At 41.0% G+C, this 18434-nt stretch overlaps 1 protein-coding gene across 1 annotated transcript in view; it reads left to right on the top strand.

Moving 5' to 3' along the window:
* The first annotated feature begins 17475 nt into the window (after positions 1-17475).
* TANC1 (tetratricopeptide repeat, ankyrin repeat and coiled-coil containing 1) overlaps positions 17476-18434 on the top strand; it is a 157760-nt gene continuing 156801 nt past the window's right edge. The window contains exon 1 of the mRNA XM_070940590.1: positions 17476-17838. The gene's annotated coding sequence lies outside the window, so the exon portion shown is untranslated. The remainder of the gene's footprint in view (positions 17839-18434) is intronic.

Below are 18434 nucleotides of genomic sequence, written 5' to 3'. Positions count from 1 at the left end.
GGTGTAATGGTTTTGTCCTATGTTAGGACTAGGCACTCTGCTTCGGACTTTTGTTAATTATTCAGGAGTAATAATAATAATAATAATTTTATTTCTATACCGCCCTTCTCCCGAAGGACTCAGGGCGGTGTACAGCCTATTTAAAAACACAGACAAAACAATGATATAAAATTTAAAATAATTAAATAAATGGCTCAAATTTAAAACCCCAATAAATTTAAATACCCCAATTTAAAACTATTGTATTGATAGTCCGGCCTGGCGGAACAACAGGGTCTTCAATGCGCAGCGAAACACCCGGAGGTCAGATATCTTACGAATTTCCGGGGGCAGTTCATTCCACAGGGCTGGGGCTCCCACAGAGAAGGCCCTTCCCCTGGGCGTCGCCAGCCGACATAACTTGGCTGATGGCACCCTGAGGAGACCCTCTCTGTGGGAACGAACTGGTCGGTGGGAGTAACACTTCTACCATATTTAGCCATTAGTGATGGAGGAGTGGACTGATAATAGTTGTAGTGTAAAGTGAAAGAATATCAGTATAACAGAGTTGGAAGGGACTTTGGAGCAGAGGTGGGTTTCAGCAGGTTCTGACCAGTTCTGGAGAACCGGTAGCGGAAATTTTGAGTAGTTCGGAGAACCGGTAGTAAAAATTCTGACTGGCCCTGCCCGCATCTATTCTCTGCCTCCCAAGTCCCAGCTGATCAGGAGGAAATGGGGATTTTGCAGTATCCTTTCCCTGGAGTGGGGTGGAAATGAAGATTTTACAATATCCTTCCCCTGCCACGCCCACCAAGCCACACCCACAGAACCGGTTGTAAAAAATTTTGAAACCCACCACTGCCTTGGAGGTCTTCTAGGCCGACCCCTTCTTAAGCAGGAAACCCTATATCATTTCAAGACAAATGGTTACCCAATCTCTTCTTAAAAACCGTTAAGTGAAGGAACACCCCCAACTTCTGGAGGCAAATCGTTCCACTGATTAATTATTCTAACTGTTAGGAAATTTCTCCTTAGTTCTAGGTTGCTTCTCTCCTTGATTAGTTTTCATCTATTGCCTTCAGGTGCTTTGGAGAACATCTGTGGAAGACTACTGCACCTACCCATATTGTGTAAGATTTCCTAGGAAAATATCTGAAGGGAGCAGTCAAGAAAGCATGGTAAATCTTTGCTGTGTGTGGCCCTGCTTAATCTTGTCTATAAGTTTCTTTTATTTTTGAAATGTGACCTTGAAAAAAGCATGTGTTTGTGGCATCCCCTGAGCTTTCCGATAATAATTACTTTCATAGTAACCACCCAGCAGCATCAGAACTGATTGACAAATAAATTAACTCTGACAGCCAGCAGGCTGAAATAATCAAAAACAGATTGTAATTTTCCTTGAGCAACAGGCAATAAAAATGGGGGGAAATGTTATAGATCATGTACAGGGAAATGTTTGTATCCTCCTCTAAATCAAAGTTGCACTCTTAAAAGATGTACAGTTTTGTCCTATCTTTTAGAGTCGCCTATAATAAATGGTCACTGTAGTGTCCTACATGGCTGAAATGATTGAAAGAATGTTGCTCTACACCTTTACTATGTAAGATCATCTTTCTGCCAAAATAGCACTACCATATTTTTTGGGGTAGAATTTTATACTGAATGGGATGGGAATGGGAATATCTAATGATCATCTGTGATTTGTTTTAGCCTCTTCCTTGCAGTTTTAACTTGCACCATGGCTTATCTGCTTTTGGAGCTGTCTAAAGCCCAAGATAATTTTTAAACACCATGTATTATGAATATTATATTACAAAGATTTCTGCTACCTTAAAGACAAACTTTATTATGCCAAAGTTTATATTAGCATATTTCCAAACAAAAATAGTGTCACAGGAGATTGCTGTTAATTTCTTTTGCCAAAGAATACTAACATTATTCAAAAGAGTCAAGAAAGTTTGTAGGCTGCTATTTAGCATCAGATTCTGTTAATAATGTGTATAACAGCAACAACAACAACAACAACAATATTAAAAAGAGTCAACACAAAAGGAATACATCAGGAGGGTCCGTAAAATATTAAAATCAAAGCTGAATGCTGGAAAGATAATTAAAGCCATTAATACATGGGCAGTTCCAGTGATACGATACTTAGCTGGAATCATCAACTGGCCTTGGACCGGAAAACACACAAACTTTTGAATATATACCACGCTTTACATCCACGAAATGACATCGACAGGTTGTACCTGCCAAGAAAAATAGGAGGCAGAGAGCTATTACAAATCCATAAAATTGTAGAAGAAAAAAAATGAAGTTTGAATGATTACGTGAACCAAAGTACAGAAAAATTGCTGCAGGCTGTAAAAATGGAGAACATTATAAAAACAACAGAAACAAAGGCAGAATATAAGGAGAAACAGCTGGATGACAGATTAAATAGATGGAAAACCAAAGCTTTGCATGGACAACACTTGAAAAACATTGAAGGAAAATGTAATGACAACATGGGCATGGCTTAAGATGGGAACCATCAAGAAAGAAACATAAGGTTTAATACTCACTGCTCAAGAACAAGCACTACAAACTAATGCCATGAAAGCGAAGATCAAAAATCCACTGATAATCCAAATTGCCAACTATGCAACAACAAAGTCGAAACTATTTCACATTTAATATATGAATGCAGCAAAATTACACAAATTGATTACAAAGCTAGACACAACTGAGTTGCTAAATTAATCCACTGTTCATTATGTAAAAAATATGACTTACGTCTATCCAAAAAGTCATAGGAGCACAAAGTGGAAAAACTTACCGAAAATGAGAAGGTGAAGATCTTGTGGGACTTTCAAATACAGATGGATCGTCAATTGGAACACAACAGACCAGACATCACGGTTGTCGAGGGCCGTGATTTGTTGATATCGCTGTACCAGGAGATGCCAGAGTTGAAGAAAAACACCTGGAAAAAATCACGAAATATCTCGACCTAGCCATCGAAACTACAAGGCTATGGAAGAAACATGTAACAGTGATACCCATTGTCATCAGGGCACTTGGTACCATGTCCAAGAATTTTACATCAGCAAATTGCAGCTTCCTGCAATAACACCAGCGGAACTGCAAAAAACTGTGCTACTTGAAACATCATACTTCTTAAGAAGGTACTTGGTTGATACCTAGGACACTGGCAGCAACCCGTATCAACCATTAGCACCAGTCAATAGTATTTGTGATACATTTTTGAATGATCAGTTGACTGAGTTTCATATTTAATGAATAAAGATAATAATAATGGTATTTGTGACGCATCATGATGTGTATATCATAATGAATAAAAGAAAAATAATAATAATAATAATAATAATAATAATAATAATAATAATAATAATAAGTAGTAGTAGTAGTAGTAGTAGTAGTAGTAGTAGTAGTAGTAACTCAGGGTTGATATGGGGGGGTCCTTGACACTCTGAGCTTGGTTGTTTTCTTGCAGATGTTTCATTACAAAGTAGGTAACATCAGCAGTGCATTGATGATGTTATCTAGTTTGGTAATGAAACATCTGCAAGAAAACAACCAAGCTCAGAAAGCATCAAGGACTTCACAATAATCGAGGCCTGAGGTGCAATCCCAAAGTAAGTGGAGCACCACTTTTAGTATTGACAAAATCACCATTGGGCAATTGCACAAGGCAGCTTTACTTGGAACAGCTTACATTCGGTGATCATATCTATAATACCATCATTCATCAACATCTGCCTATTCCAAGTCCTTGGGAAGGAATCGAAAGATGGATAAAACGCCAAATGACATGAGGTTGATTGTGCAACAAACCATAATAATAGTAAGACCATATTTTTCATGGGTACTGATGCTTTGTCTATCAATATAAACTCTTTACTAAACATACTGATCTTTTATCCTAATCAAATATTAAGATAAAATAAAATAAAATAAAATAATAAAAGTTGATTTTATTTAAACACTTACATTAATTATACAATAATTTCATGCCAGCATTTCTAAACAACCATGATTGGATATCTATACATCCTGTCGTGTAATTTAATATATGAGGTGGAAATAGTTAAAGTATCTGTATTTGCAATATTATATTAGCATTAGTTATCAAGGACTGTTTGTTTGTTGCTTCCAAGCAAGACAGGATTTTCAAACACACAATATGAGATTGTTTATTTGTAGTTTTGGATTATTTTGATAATATAATAATAACCAGGTTTGAATATTATACTAACGAAGAAAAACGACACTACCATCTATTCATGATACAACGTAGACTACAGTAACAATCACAAAATATAAATAAGATGGGAATCAGAGGTGGGTTTCAGCAGGTTCTGACCAGTTCTGGAGAACCGGTAGTGGAAATTTTGAGTAGTTCGGAGAACCGGTAGTAAAAATTCTGACTGGGCCTGCCCCCATCCATTCCCTGCCTCTCAAGTCCCAGCTGATTGGGAGGAAATAGGAATTTTGCAGTAACCTTCCCCTGGAGTGGGTGGGAATGAAGATTTTACAGTATCCTTCCCCTGCTACGCCCACCAAGCCACACCCACCAAGCCATGCCATGCCCACCAAGCCACACCCACCGAACCGGTAGTAAAAAAATTTGAAACCCACCACTGAATGCTATCTTGGAAATAGCCAAGATAAATGAAAAAGATACATTTTAAATATCTTATAGATCGATGTTATTAGACCATACATTTGAGTTCTTTCCCTTAAAAATGTGAGTGACATGCTGCAGTGGTCATATAACCCTCTCTCCCCATCCTTTTCTATTTTTTACTTTTAATCTCAATATAGTACTAATCCTTATTCATTCATTACAGGCTTCTTAAAAATATAAAATGTACAATTGGTATATTGCTATCTACAAGGATTTTGTCTTTTCCCTTAAAGCAGGGGGTTTCCAACTCTTGGACCACAGACCTTTTAGGAACTTGGCTGCATTGCTGGAGGTGAGCAACCGGTGAGCAAACGAAACTGAAACCACTCCCACTATCCCCAGTCTGCAGAAAAATTGTCTTCCACAAAACTGGTCCCTGGTGCCAAAAAAGGCTGGGGACCGCTGCTTTAAAGTACCTCTCAGTGGTTTACTGACCAAGTTTTTTCAGCTGCTTTGCAAAAATCCAACATGAATGTGCCGAATTTATCAGCATTCTGTTCTCTGAAGCATTACCCACAGTTTAGGAGAAGTCATATACGAAGACCGGGATGCTGGAATTTTTTCATTTGCCTGCCATTTATTGCATTTTGCTACTTTCGCACCTATTTAAAATAAATATAGAAGAAATGTATAAGCAAGAATGGGCAGGTCAGGAATGGAACTCTGAGTAGCCTCTTAAAAACAGAAGAAAAGCTACTTTCTAAAAACAATAAATTCAGTTAGGATTATAATGCAAGTTTCTTAGAACCAACACAATCTCATAAATCAGAGTCAATTTTTTCCTCTCTTAAGTAGAATTCCTAAGATAACAAATATTGTAATCGGTCAGCTAATTAAAACAATTCTGCCCAATTAATGATATACATTCAAATATCATAACATACCATATTTTTTCATATATCACCTCTTTGCTACTACTACTATTTCTGTGTTGGGAGCACTTCAGTGGTGGAAGGATTTGCCGGTGACATCACTGTTGCCCAGGGGACACTCAGTTGGGGGCTCCTTTTGTGTCCCCATGTAGCTGCTCCCCAAAGTGGTACTCATCTATCTACTCTTGGTCACCCACTTTCAAACTGCTGAATTGGCAGGAGCTGCAACTCGTAAAAGGAGCTCACCCCGCCCCGTGGCAGCAACGGGTCTCGAATGCAAGCCTGCCAATCGTCACCCCACCTCACGGTGCTCCTTGTCATTTTTGCTTTTACTATATCTTCATGGTAGTAAAATCAAAAGGGATTGCAAAGACATTCTAAAAAATCTGTCCAAAATGGATGCAGAGACTTTAGAATGACAAATGCAAGTAGTTCATTGTAAACAAATGTAAAGAGATCCATGTTGGTACAAAGGAAGGAAACTTCACCTATACATTGATGGGATGTTTGTTTACTGGCTGTGACAAAACAGGAAGTGGATTTTGAAGCCATATCTCAATGAAAATGTCAATCAGTGAGCAGTTGCTGCAAAAAGAGCACTTGTGTTGCAAGATGTCAATGGTGAAGTGGACCTGTCTTATCCTTTCATTAAAGAAATGTCCTTCTGCTTTCTGTAGGATCTTGTCTGCTCTGTAACCAACCCTTGACCATGGATTGCAGCCATAGGTTCGTTGGGATGAGGCTGTTGTCTGCATTTAAGGTTGAAGCGCAGGTGATTCCTGTAGTCTGCCACATTTTTGCTGTCTTTTCATATTCCAGCACCTGCCTCAGGGTTTCTTCAACAAAATGTGTGGCAACATATCAGTGAAGATTCTCAATCATCCTGGTAGAGTTTTCTGGAAGCTGAGTCATGGCAACTGCATTTCTTTTCTGGTTGGCTCGAAACATTTTGCTGCCTATTCAAGTAGCTTCTTCAGTCTGAGCAATTTGGTTAGAGGGATTCCATATATGTCCTACAGGAAGATCACCTAATCTGGATGGGCTCATTAGATGAGTAGGCAGAGAGTTGCTGGGGGGATTGGTGTTTACCAGTCACAGGTAGCAGGGCTTAAATATTGGCTGTTGGAAAGTAGCAGGGAAAGAAAGTTATTGACCTCAACTCCAGACTTGAAAAATATCGTAGGTGATAAGCAGCAGAAGGAAACACTGAATTTAATAAGTGGCCATTTTGCAAATGTTCCCAGCTCAAAAGCATCTTTATAGATCAAATCCAAAGTACTGCACATCCCTAATGATTTGTTTAATCTTAGTTTACTAAACAGAGGAAAGTTGACATTTGGTCATTCACATAATACACTAAGATTGGTGACCAAAAACTTTTAAAGTGAGTGGGCATCAGTGGTGGGTTGCCCCCGGTTCAAACCGGCGGGAGGCTCCGCTCACTTACTCTGATGTCATCAGAAGCGATCTGTGCATGTGCACAGCATAGGCTAATTAGCCCCTTGATTAGATCGGCCTCCTGACTCTCAGCTGATTTGCTCTCAGCTGTTTTGCTCAGGGCTCTGCTGCTTGCTTGCAAAGAGTGCTGGAGCAGATTTTTTTTTCCCCTAGCTATGCTGAAAAACAAAACTGAAAGTAAAGCAGGCTGTTGGCTTTGCTGTTTGCTGCAACATTGGAAAATTAGGCAGGTAGATTTCTTTTCTTTTTCCTCACCCAAAAAGGTAGGTGCAAACAATGGGAAATTTAGGGAAAAAGAGGAGCGTTCAAGATTTTAAAACACAAAAGAAAAAAAGCTCTATTTAACTAGGAATTGTAATAATTGAGATACTATTAATTGTATATTGTGTTGAAAGCAGAAATGGTTAAGTTGTGGTTTGGAGGAATATATGGGGGAAATTATTTGGTTTATTATTATTGGTAAATATAATTAATTGATTTGTAAGAAATTGGATTGCATGGAAATAATTGGAATATTCATGTCCATATTGATTAATATACAAAAAAGTTAGTTATATAACTAATTGATTTATATTAAAATGTTGAATTTATATTAAACAACTGTAATATTACATAATTAACCAATGTAAGGATAGATATAAAAATAGATGACAATGGGAAGGGGTATAATATAGAATAGAAGGGAAAAATTGAATTTGATTAAGATTAGAGATGAGGATGAAGGGTAATATTGGTTTTTTAAAAAAAATAGATAAGGAATAAATATGGCAAAAAGGAAATATAGAAATTGTAAATTTAATTGAAATGACTAAACACTGTTTAAATTTGTGAACCGGCCAAATACTCTGTTCAAAGAAAATAAATTGTATGTTTGTATGTGTGTTTCTAATTATTGCTATTTATTCATATTTGTTCTCTTTTATTCTTTAAAGTTTAACAATTCATTCTTTATCTTAATATCTTTATATTTGTTTGTGGTTGCTTTTCTTCCATTTCATCTTTTTTACTGTACAGCAATCTTTCTCCTCAAACTTACCACCTCTCTCTTTTCTTTCCTTCTTACTTTCTTCCCCCCCCGCTTCTTCTCCTCCCTATTTCCTCTTCCTTTCTTCTTCTCCTCCTCTCTTCCTCCCTCTCTTACCCTCACTCCTACTCTAATTTCCCTTCCCTTCCTTCCTCCCTTCTCTTCCTTCCCTCTCTCTCCTTCTTTCTTCCATCTCTCTTCTCCTTCCTTCATCGCTCTCTATTGCTGTATCCTTTTGCGCATATGGACTACTCCGAGAGCTGAAAAGGTTATTTTTGACTGGTCCTCGCACTTTTGACCAGTCCTTGAACTTACGACTGTCTTCACATTTTACGTTTTGCGCCCTATCTTGTCACCGTGGTGAAGACAAGTAGTGGTGAAATGACTGACAGGGTTGTTAAGAATGCCGCAACGGGCATAAATGTGAGGAAGTTCATAAGTGCGAGGACTGGTCAAAAGTGTGAAGACCAGTCAGAAATGACTTTTTTCAGCCCTCTGAATAGTCCCTATGTGCATATGGACTACTCAGAAGGCTGAAAAAGTTATTTTTGACTGGTCCTCGCACTTTTGACCAGTCCTTGAACTTACGACTGTCCTCACATTTTACGTTTTGCGTCCTATCTTGTCACCGTGGTGAAGAGAAGTAGTAGTGAAATGACTGACACGGTTAAGAATGCCGCAACGGGCATAAATGTGAGGATGGTCATAAGTGCGAGGACCAGTCAGAAATGAATTTTTTTCAGCCCTCTGAGTAGTCCCTATGCACATAGCCATGCCCACCCGGTCACATGACCAGCTAGCCATGCCCACCCGGTCACATGACCAGCTAGCCATGCCCACCCGGTCACATAACCAGCTAGCCACACCTACCCAGTCACATGACCACCAAGCCACACCCCCAACTAAGCCATGCCCACAGAACCAACTGTTTAAAAAATTGAATCCCACCACTGGTGAAAAGGGTCAGAGACTTTGTGCTTTTGGTCTAAACAATTATCTGCAAGGCAGAAGAATGAAATGACACCATAATTGTAGGTAAAAAAAAAAAGGACCTTGAGGTCTGCAAAACTTCTGCAAAATATATTCTTGTTTTTGTATTTAGTGCTTCTGGGTCCCTAATTTTTTTAGTTCTTTGTAAAAGACCAAACAGAGACCGTGGGAAGCTTCTGTGCAAACATGTTCCAAGAAGCAGCTGTATCTCATGAAAGCTCTATTGTTCTAAACTATATGCTGGGCTCTCTATTTATACCCTTAAAAAACCTTTTAGGGTCAGCTGCTTGTGCTAAAACAAAATTGATAATTATTAGCCATCAACTGTAAGCACTGTGACCATTGCCTCTTATCCTGGAACGAGTTACATTTCGGTGCCTGTGTGCTGCACAAAATGAGGAGTTCCTTTGAATAGCTTTCTTCTAATTGCAGTAGTCTGAACAAAGGAACACAACCAAAAGAGCAGCTACATTTTGTAACTAGAAACCATAGTAGAAAGTAGCTAAAATAAAATGGCTAGGAACAAATATGTTATATAGCAGGAGGGAAAGTTTCTGAACTCCCAAAGCTGGACCAGCCTTTTGCTGCTGTCATTCCTAGCTCAAGTTATGGTGGTTGATAACTTGAACAGATTTCTCAATACTTTCAATTTTTGCAAGGGGAAATTTGAGAATCTGAAAGCAGACACAACTCCTATTTTAAAAAAAACCCTCAGAAAGCCGTTTGGCTCAGACAAATTATCTGAATATCAGAGCAAGAGGAGAAATCTTAAGTGGAAGAACAGCTGTGAATTTGGCTCCTCCTAGGAGGAAGCTCCTGAAGATAATAATATTCTGTTTCTCCCTTTCCGTATCATTAGACATAGTACCCTAAAAGCAGCATAATATTCCAGATTCCAAACCATTCTGTTGAGATTCAACCTGATTTGTTTATTTTACATTTAAGTATTCCAGATTGTATTATTAAGCATGGGGATTACCATATCTGGTTAACAAAGATCGAAATGCAGAAAAGTACAAAAGGGGTTTGTGGATTTTTTTTGTTATTTAGTGGTTTACTGAATCTCTGTGGAGCAGATTTGATAATCCAGTTTGTGTACTATTAAAGGAATGTAATAAATCAGAAATGCCTTGGCTGTAAAAAGTGTCCTACTGGATTTCCAAAAATGTGCAATGACACTAAACCATGATTAAACTCAGTGGTGAAATCTAAAATTTGTTACTACCGGTTCTGTGGGTGTGGCTTGGTGGGGGAGTAATGTGACTGGGTGGGGGTGGCCAATTTTTTTTTCTTTTAAACAACCTCTTCACCTCGGTGACGAGGTTGTAAAAAAATGCTTTCAAAAGCTCTGACGATCCCAGCTGAGTTGCCTGATCAGCAGAGGCTTTTTTAAAAACTCAGCTGGGATCATCAGAGGCATTTAAAAGAAAAAAAGGGTTTTTTTCTTTTAAAAGCCTTTGACGATCCCAGCTGAGCTGTGCGATCAACAGAGGCTTTTGTTTTTACTTTTAAAAGCATTTTTTCGGCCGAAGAAGTTGTAGAAAAAATGCTTTTAAAAGTAAAAAAAAAGCCTCTGATGATTGTGCGGCTCAGCTGAGCATTGGGGTGGGGGTAGGGAGGTGGGCAGGGATTTTTGCTACCGGTTCTCCGAACCACCTGCCTCCATTACTACAGGATCAAGTGATCCGGTCCGAACCGGGAGCATTTCACCCCTGATTAAACTGTTGTTTCTTGAAAATGTATTTAGCTGGCTGCATTCATATATTCATTCATTAAGTCATTCATTAAGATGATAAAGTATACTTGTGAATTCAGGTGATATACTAAGGCTCAACTGCATTACATGCTAACTTGAAAAGTCTGGTTGATGAGACTGTATACCTTTTTCTTCAATCAGCGTTGGTGGATGATCTCTGGAGGGCTCGGGACAGGGGTTGCTCCTCTGTCCTAGTCCTATTAGATCTCTCAGCGGCTTTTGATACCATCGACCATGGTATCATGCTGCGGCGGTTAAGAGGGTTAGGAATAGGGGGCACCGTTCTGCGGTGGTTCTCCTCCTTCCTCTCTGACCGCTCGCAGTTCGTGTTGGCAGGGGGGCAGAGGTCGACCTCGAGGCATCTCGCATGGGGAGTGCCACAAGGGTCGGTCCTCTCGCCTCTTCTGTTCAACATTTATGTGAAGCCACTGGGTGAGATCATCCGTGGTTTTGGGGTGAAGTGTCATCTGTACGCTGATGATACTCAGCTGTACATTTCCACCCCAGACCACCCCAACGATGCCCTTGCTGTGATGTCTCACTGCCTGGAGGCCGTGCGGGTCTGGATGGGGAGGAACAGGCTCAGACTCAACCCGTCCAAGACCGAGTGGCTGTGGCTGCCGGCGTCCCGATATAGTCAGCAGGTGCCATCGCTGACTATTGGGGGTGAATCTTTGCCCCCCACAGAGAGGGCTCGCAATCTGGGTGTCCTCCTGGATGCACGGCTGTCTTTAGAAGAGCATATGACGGCCGTGGCCAGGGGGGCCTTTTATCAGGTTCGCCTGATCCGCCAGTTGCAGCCCTTTCTGGACCGGGACGCCTTGCGCACAGTCACTCATGCCCTTGTCACCTCCCGGCTGGACTATTGTAATGCTCTCTACATGGGGCTCCCCTTGAAGAGCACTCGGAGGCTCCAACTGGTCCAGAATGCGGCCGCGCGGGTGGTTATGGGCGCAACCCGTTGTGCCCGTGTGACACCCCTCCTGCGCGAGCTGCACTGGCTCCCAGTGGTCTTCCGGGTGCGATTCAAGGTGTTGGTTACCACCTTTAAAGCGCTCCATGGCATAGGACCCGGGTACCTTCGAGACCGTCTTCTGCCACCAATAGCCTCCCACCGACCAGTCCGCTCCCACAGAGAGGGTCTCCTCAGGGTGCCATCAGCCAAGTTATGTCGGCTGGCGACACCAAGGGGGAGGGCCTTCTCTGTGGGAGCCCCAGCCCTGTGGAATGAACTGCCCCCGGAAATACGCAAGATCTCCGACCTCCGGGTGTTTCGTTGCGCATTGAAGACCCTGTTGTTCCGCCAGGCCGGGCTATCGACTTAATAATTTTAAATTGGGGTATTTAAATTTTTGGGGTTTTAAATCGGCCAAATTTATTTAATTATTTTAATTTTTAATTATTGTTGTGTCTTGTGTTTTTAAATTGGCTGTACACCGCCCTGAGTCCTTCGGGAGAAGGGCGGTATAGAAATAAAATTATTATTATTATTATTATTATTATTATTATTATTATTATTACTATAATATTTAGGATTACAGAAACCAGTTTGTCATCTATGACAAACCATGGATACCCATTCTAGTTTTTGTAAACTCTAAATGGCAGCCCTTATTCAGGCCAGTTAAGACTAGATCTTCAATTAAAGTGCTGCATGGGAGTGAGGAAGGGGAATATCATGCTAATTAGGCAAACATAGCTTAAGTCAAAAAGAATAAACCATGAAATGGGTTAGTGGGATGTGTAACAGTCTTGCCCTCCCTGGCAGAAGAAAAATTGTCTTCAGTTTGACATTTTAAATCAATGTATCCCCATTTCATGAGCTCACAGTTTAAACCATGTCTTATCTCAGGGTTATGCTGAGATAACCATTCTCTGATTATGTGAACAAGACATTCCAATGTATTTCAGCCACACCTTCTGGGACTTCACTACTTAATGGGCATTAAATTCTTCCAGAGATAACGGTTCTTTTATTTACATCATCTGTCAACACAGGATGAAAGGGAGACAGTCAGGAGCTTCTAATCTTGTCTCTTGCAATTCACTTCAACCTGAATAACCCTTGGAATATGTACGCAAGCCAGATGGCAAAGTTTGTCCAAGTCAGATGATTGTATAAACTGGAGAGGGGGGGAGTCTTCCCCCAAGGTTATGGGCCCATGCGGGAAAACATTGGGAGTTCTGTCGGGGTGGGACAAGTTGACCAAGGATAGAATCTGCATCATGACAAAAATGGCTGTTGTTTCTCTTTACAGCTATTCATTTACTTTTATTTTTTATTTTTAGAAAACTGGTCTATGTTCTGTATACAACATGAATGTAATTCTAGTGGAGCATTTAAGAGTGGGAGGAATTATAAAGAGATCCTTAGTTTGAAATCTGGGGACCTCAATCCCAACCTGTTACATGCGTACTCACATACGCAGAGTTCAAAGTACTTTATTATGTTATGCCTATAATACAGGAATCTTCCTAGTCTGGCAACTTACTCCTAGGAACAAATAGATAAGTCTTTAAGGAACTTAAGGGGTGGGTGGGTCAGACCTAGCTCTTTTGAGGTTGTGCAGTGACTCCAGACTAGTTCCACATTTGATCCTTCCTTCCTGCCAGGCTGGGTGCTTCCCAACACAACAATTTCCAATAACTTTTTCATAGCTGTATTTTGTTCAGAATTAAAGGAGGCTGATATTTATCAAACTATGCATTTATTTGTTCTCTGTGCTTTATGTTAAATGGCTAAAAAAACTACTTAGGTTCACACATCTTATTACTTTTATTTATTTATTACATTTGTTTGCTGCCCATCTCACTATGAGTTAACTTTTAAGTATGATTTGTTGACTAAATTACGGTTTGCCAGGTTCACACATGGTGCTAATCTATCAACCACTGGTAAAACTCCTTGGCCAAAAGGTGTGGACAGCAATACGGTACAGGTTAAGAGCAAAGTAATCATAGAGATTATTGTACTACACAGGGGTGGGTTTTACTTACCTCCACTACCGGTTCACAATGGAAGCACGTGTGCATGTGCACACTTCGCTCACGCTTCTGCACATGCGCAGATTGTCCATAATGACGTCCGGCTGGGTGGGCGGAGCCTCCCACCGCCATTACTACTAGTTCTCAAAAACTGGACCGAACTGGGGGCAACCCAGCACTGGTACTTCATGATTAAAAGCTTTCAGGATTTTTGAAATAGCTTCATTCCCCATCCTTTCTAATAAAGTTGTTAAATAATTCAACTGATCATTATTCTTCTATAAGTATTCTTGTGGAAGGAAAATTGGTGTAAGTCCAAATAAGGAAAGATTTTCAACTGATTCTACTCACAAAATATAATTGACAAAGTAGCAGGCAGACTGATATGATCCTGTATGTTCCAATATTAAAAGACCCTCCAGAAATTATAAACATTGGGACATAAAAGACACCAGGGTAATGATACATAAATAAGTAAAACGTCTGCAGTTAAGACTGGTATAAGCCAGTAATTTCTCACAACAGGGCTAACTGTGAGTTCTGTACAAAGAAAAGGGTTGCTTTCAACTTTAAAGGTCACACTAAATTGCGATGAAGACACCAAACTCAGAATTTTTTAATTTTTTAATTTTTAATATTATGCAGCAAATTAAATAAATATAATTATAAAGTACCAGCCTATCAAGATTGTGTTGCCACTTAAAATTCAACTGGTACTGATGCAGTTACTTATAAGTAATTCTTATTAAATGGCAGTTCTGAATAAACAAGTAATTCCACTGTTAAGAGATATATATGTAGAATAATCAAACTGGATCAAAACATTAAATAGCTACATTTGTGTACCAAAAGAAATACTTCTATTATAAAGATGGTAGGTTCATTTTAAGGTTACCATCTTTCAAATGTCTTAGGCTATTTGAAATAAGTTACATACTGGTAGTCCTTGACTTACAACTACGGTATAATGGAGCCTACCCATCATGGCCATTAGTTGTGATGATTGTAAAATGCATCTTTTCATGTGATCTTTTTTATGATAGTCATAAAGCGGCCACCATGGTCATTAAGTGAATCCATGGTTTTGCTGAAAACTGGAACTGCTGATTTTTGACAAAACTGTTGTAAAATGTGACCAGAGGATGTTAAACAGCTATAAATGTGGCTAGGATGTTGAGTGCCTGAGGTTTGGTCATGTGACTGCTAGGGGAGGCAACCATCAGATTTACAATCTGAATGTAAGAGACTCCAGGTAGGCCCATGAAATCTTAAAATGGTTGCCATGCAACATTAAGACAAGGACTACCTGTAATCAGGCACAGATACAAATACAGGTAGTTCTCATTTAATGACACGATTGGGACCAGAAATTTGTTGTTAAGCAAAGCAGTTGCTGAGTGAAACTGCAACTGTAGTTACAATCTTACTTCAGCCTTCCTTTGCTTTATAGACCTGTAAATCTTGCAAATTGCAAGATTTGATCATAAAATTACTTTTTCATCGGTATCACAATTGCAAATGGGTTAAATGAGGACTATCTGAAGCATTGACTGAATTCACACATAACTCCAAATAATTATGAATTTGCTCATTCTAGAAATCAATCGTGAGATGGGCAGCTATATATAAAATTTAAATATAAAACAAAATGTTTGATTTTCTCTAAAAGATTTTAAGGATATTTTTTTTAAAAGCAGGCCTGGGCTGCTCTGCCCCCACCGTAATTTGGTGGAGGGGAGGGAACACAGGAGAAAGGTGGAGAGAGAAAAAAAGCTGGAAGAGTTACAACAGATTGAGCAAGAGAAAGTTCTCTGTAAGTGATCAGTTCAGACTTCTGGCACAGAAGAGTAAAAATGACAGATAGGAGAAAACCCTTTCTACAAATGATAAGTTTAGGCCTTTGGCTGACAGAAGACAGTGGAAGACTGGATTCAAGCCATAATGCAGTTTATTTGGGTTTGACTCATATCCTTCAGCTGACAGAAAACTTTTTATATACATGAAATCTGCCATCCCCATTACAGATGTTGCCTGTTTCAGGTTAGCACAGTCCCTTTAATCTCCTCTAGCTAGACAATTTTATAGGCCTTGTTGCTACCGTTGGAAGAAGTGGGAAGAGGAGAGAAAATAGAGCTTTAATCCCAGAATGAGTAATCAGAGGAAGGCAGTGCTATATGGGAACAGGGAAGAAGCATACAGGATATGCTTGCATTATGTTTAGGTGCAAGTGGAGAAAACCTTTCACCTTAATACACAAATTCTGCTAAATTAAGAGGAGGAAAAGTAGTTCTCCATATTTGGTTTTGCTCTTCTGCTGCTTCCATTTACAGATAGTCCTCGATTTACAACTACGAATGAGGCAACAATTTATGTTACTAAGCAAGGCAGTTGTTAAGTGAATCACATGGTCATTAAGTGAATCCAGTCCCTCCCCACTCTGCTTGTTGAAATTTAGTTGGAAAGGTCACTAATGATAATCATATGGACCCAAGGGGCTCCAACTGTCAAAAATACATACCTGTTGCCAAGTGCCTGAATTTTAATTACGATTGTGAGGAGACTTGTGATGTTTGTGTAAGGACCAGTCATAAGTCACCTTTTGAAGTTTCCGTGTAACTTCAAACAGTCACTAAATGAATGGTTATAAGTTCAGGACTACTTGTACTCCACGGACTTATTCTTGTGTACCCCACCAGAAATATGGCCTTGAAAAACAGGAAAAACAAATCCAATCTCTGTTTGAAATGTTTTTAAAGTGTCTTTTCTTTTTAAAAAAGGAAATTAACAAAGCACAGATATAATTAGAATTCAGCCAGATTTATTTACCAAATACTTGAAAAGTATTTTTTTACTCAAAGGACAAGATATATGAGTCACCTGAAGGCAGGTGAAAACTATAAAGATGTTCTTTTTTTTAATGACAACTTTTGAAGATTGTGCCTTCATCAAAGGGGGACGTTTTAATTTCAGGCCTTTAAAACACTTTTTTTTTTTTCATTTTTCAATCCCAACACCTTACCCCGCTTTGCAATCCTGAAAACCCCTCAGGTGAAAAACCTGCGTCTCATGGGACCACAGCAATGAACTCCCAAGTGCACACAATGGCAGCGCTTATATTGTGTGCGGAAGCCGGTCGCAACACGCAGGTTATTTCGTACTTCACAGGTAAGATACCCGAGATGCTTTCTTTGAACCCAGCCAGCAAAAGGACAACCCCACAGATCATGCAAAACAACGTGCAGTAGCAGACAGATGTCAATTGCATTTTTCCCCCTTCGGCCGACTGACTCCATACCGCTCCCCCCACCCCTTTGAATGTCATGCCCCGGCCTCCCCCACCCTGGCTTCCAGCTCGCCTTGTTGATCCTGGGAAAAGAGAGGGGGAGGCGGGAATGCCAAAGGCCGGGGCTCTAAAACCCGGCCTGCAATCCTGCTGAGCCCCTTCCTGCTAATTGGTCCCAGATAGTTGTGCTTTTTTACCAAGCAACAGGAACTTTGGCCGCCCGGGGTGGGGGAGGGTGAAATGCGGGCAGGAACCGAGGAGGAAGAGGGGGGGGGATGGAAATGTGGTTGCTGCGGTGAGTTGGCCGCGCCCGGGGGTGGGTGGTGGGTGGGTTTGGCTTAAGCTGCGGAGTCTCAGCCCAGCCTTGCCCTGCCGTCCAAATCCGACGGGGTGGAGGAGAAAAGGGGGAAGACGCGACGCATCCATTTGCAACCTGGAAACTCCTTCCCTTCCCCCAGCACGAGACTGGCTGCTCAGGGTAAAGGCGGCCTTAGGGAGAACCGCGGAAGGCGGGGACTGGGGCTGCTGGCTTCCAATGAGCTCAGCCGCCTTGCTTTGCCTTGCCTGCCCGGCGCTACTGGAGGAGTCTCGGTCGAGAGACTCTCCGAGAGACCCTGAAGCGCCTTCTTAAGAGGCGCTGGACGGCCAAGCCAAGGCGGTAAGTGCCCGCTCGCACAACGACGGCGGAGACGACGACAAGAAGCAGGGCGCTTCCCGAGCCTCCCGCTTTGCACCGCTAAAGGCATCCGCCCTGATTTCCCCCGCCTCGGTGTTTACAGCTTTTCCGATATAGAAATAGAGGTAAACGTGTCTATTGAATGGAAGCAAAGCGGGTCGAAGTTTCTGGCTGGGGCAAAGGTGCGGGAAAGATTTGAGGCTCCCTGCTTTCCGCGGCGGTGAATTCGGGGGTGCCGTCTCCGGCTTGCAAAAACGCGGACGACCACGAGGCGGCAAGGAAGCTTTGGCGTTTTTACTGCTCCTTTTTGCTCACTTCTCGGGATTATTTATTCGCAGACCGACCGGGTAGCCCTCTGGGAAAGGTGGAAGCCCAGGTGAGGGTGGAGCTGGGGGAAAAAAAAGCTGCTCTAAAGCTGCGCGTATCGGATTCCATTGTGGGCACCGTAGGCTGGCATGGACGCCGAGGTTTTCAAGGGCCTATAGGCGGTGCGGGGCTGGCGAAGCTAGAGGCAAAAACAATTTTGATCTTTACCACACCGGCGCCAGAGGAAATCGAAATGACCACGACGTGGCGTTCACACGGGACTCGGGAATTTGAGGAAAAAAAGGGGATCTCCTCGCTCAGAGGATGAGTCATAGACTTGATAAACTGGGTTTTGTGGAATAGCCAGTGTTATAAAACGGGCTGCGTGGTACATAGGGACAAGGTCAGTGGTTAA

Source organism: Pituophis catenifer, unplaced genomic scaffold (assembly GCF_029215685.1).
Source record: "Pituophis catenifer annectens isolate HBS135680 unplaced genomic scaffold, rPitCat1.0.hap2 SCAF_1, whole genome shotgun sequence".
Classification (NCBI taxonomy): Eukaryota; Metazoa; Chordata; class Lepidosauria; order Squamata; family Colubridae; genus Pituophis; species Pituophis catenifer.
This window is presented reverse-complemented; position numbering and strand designations above follow the sequence as displayed.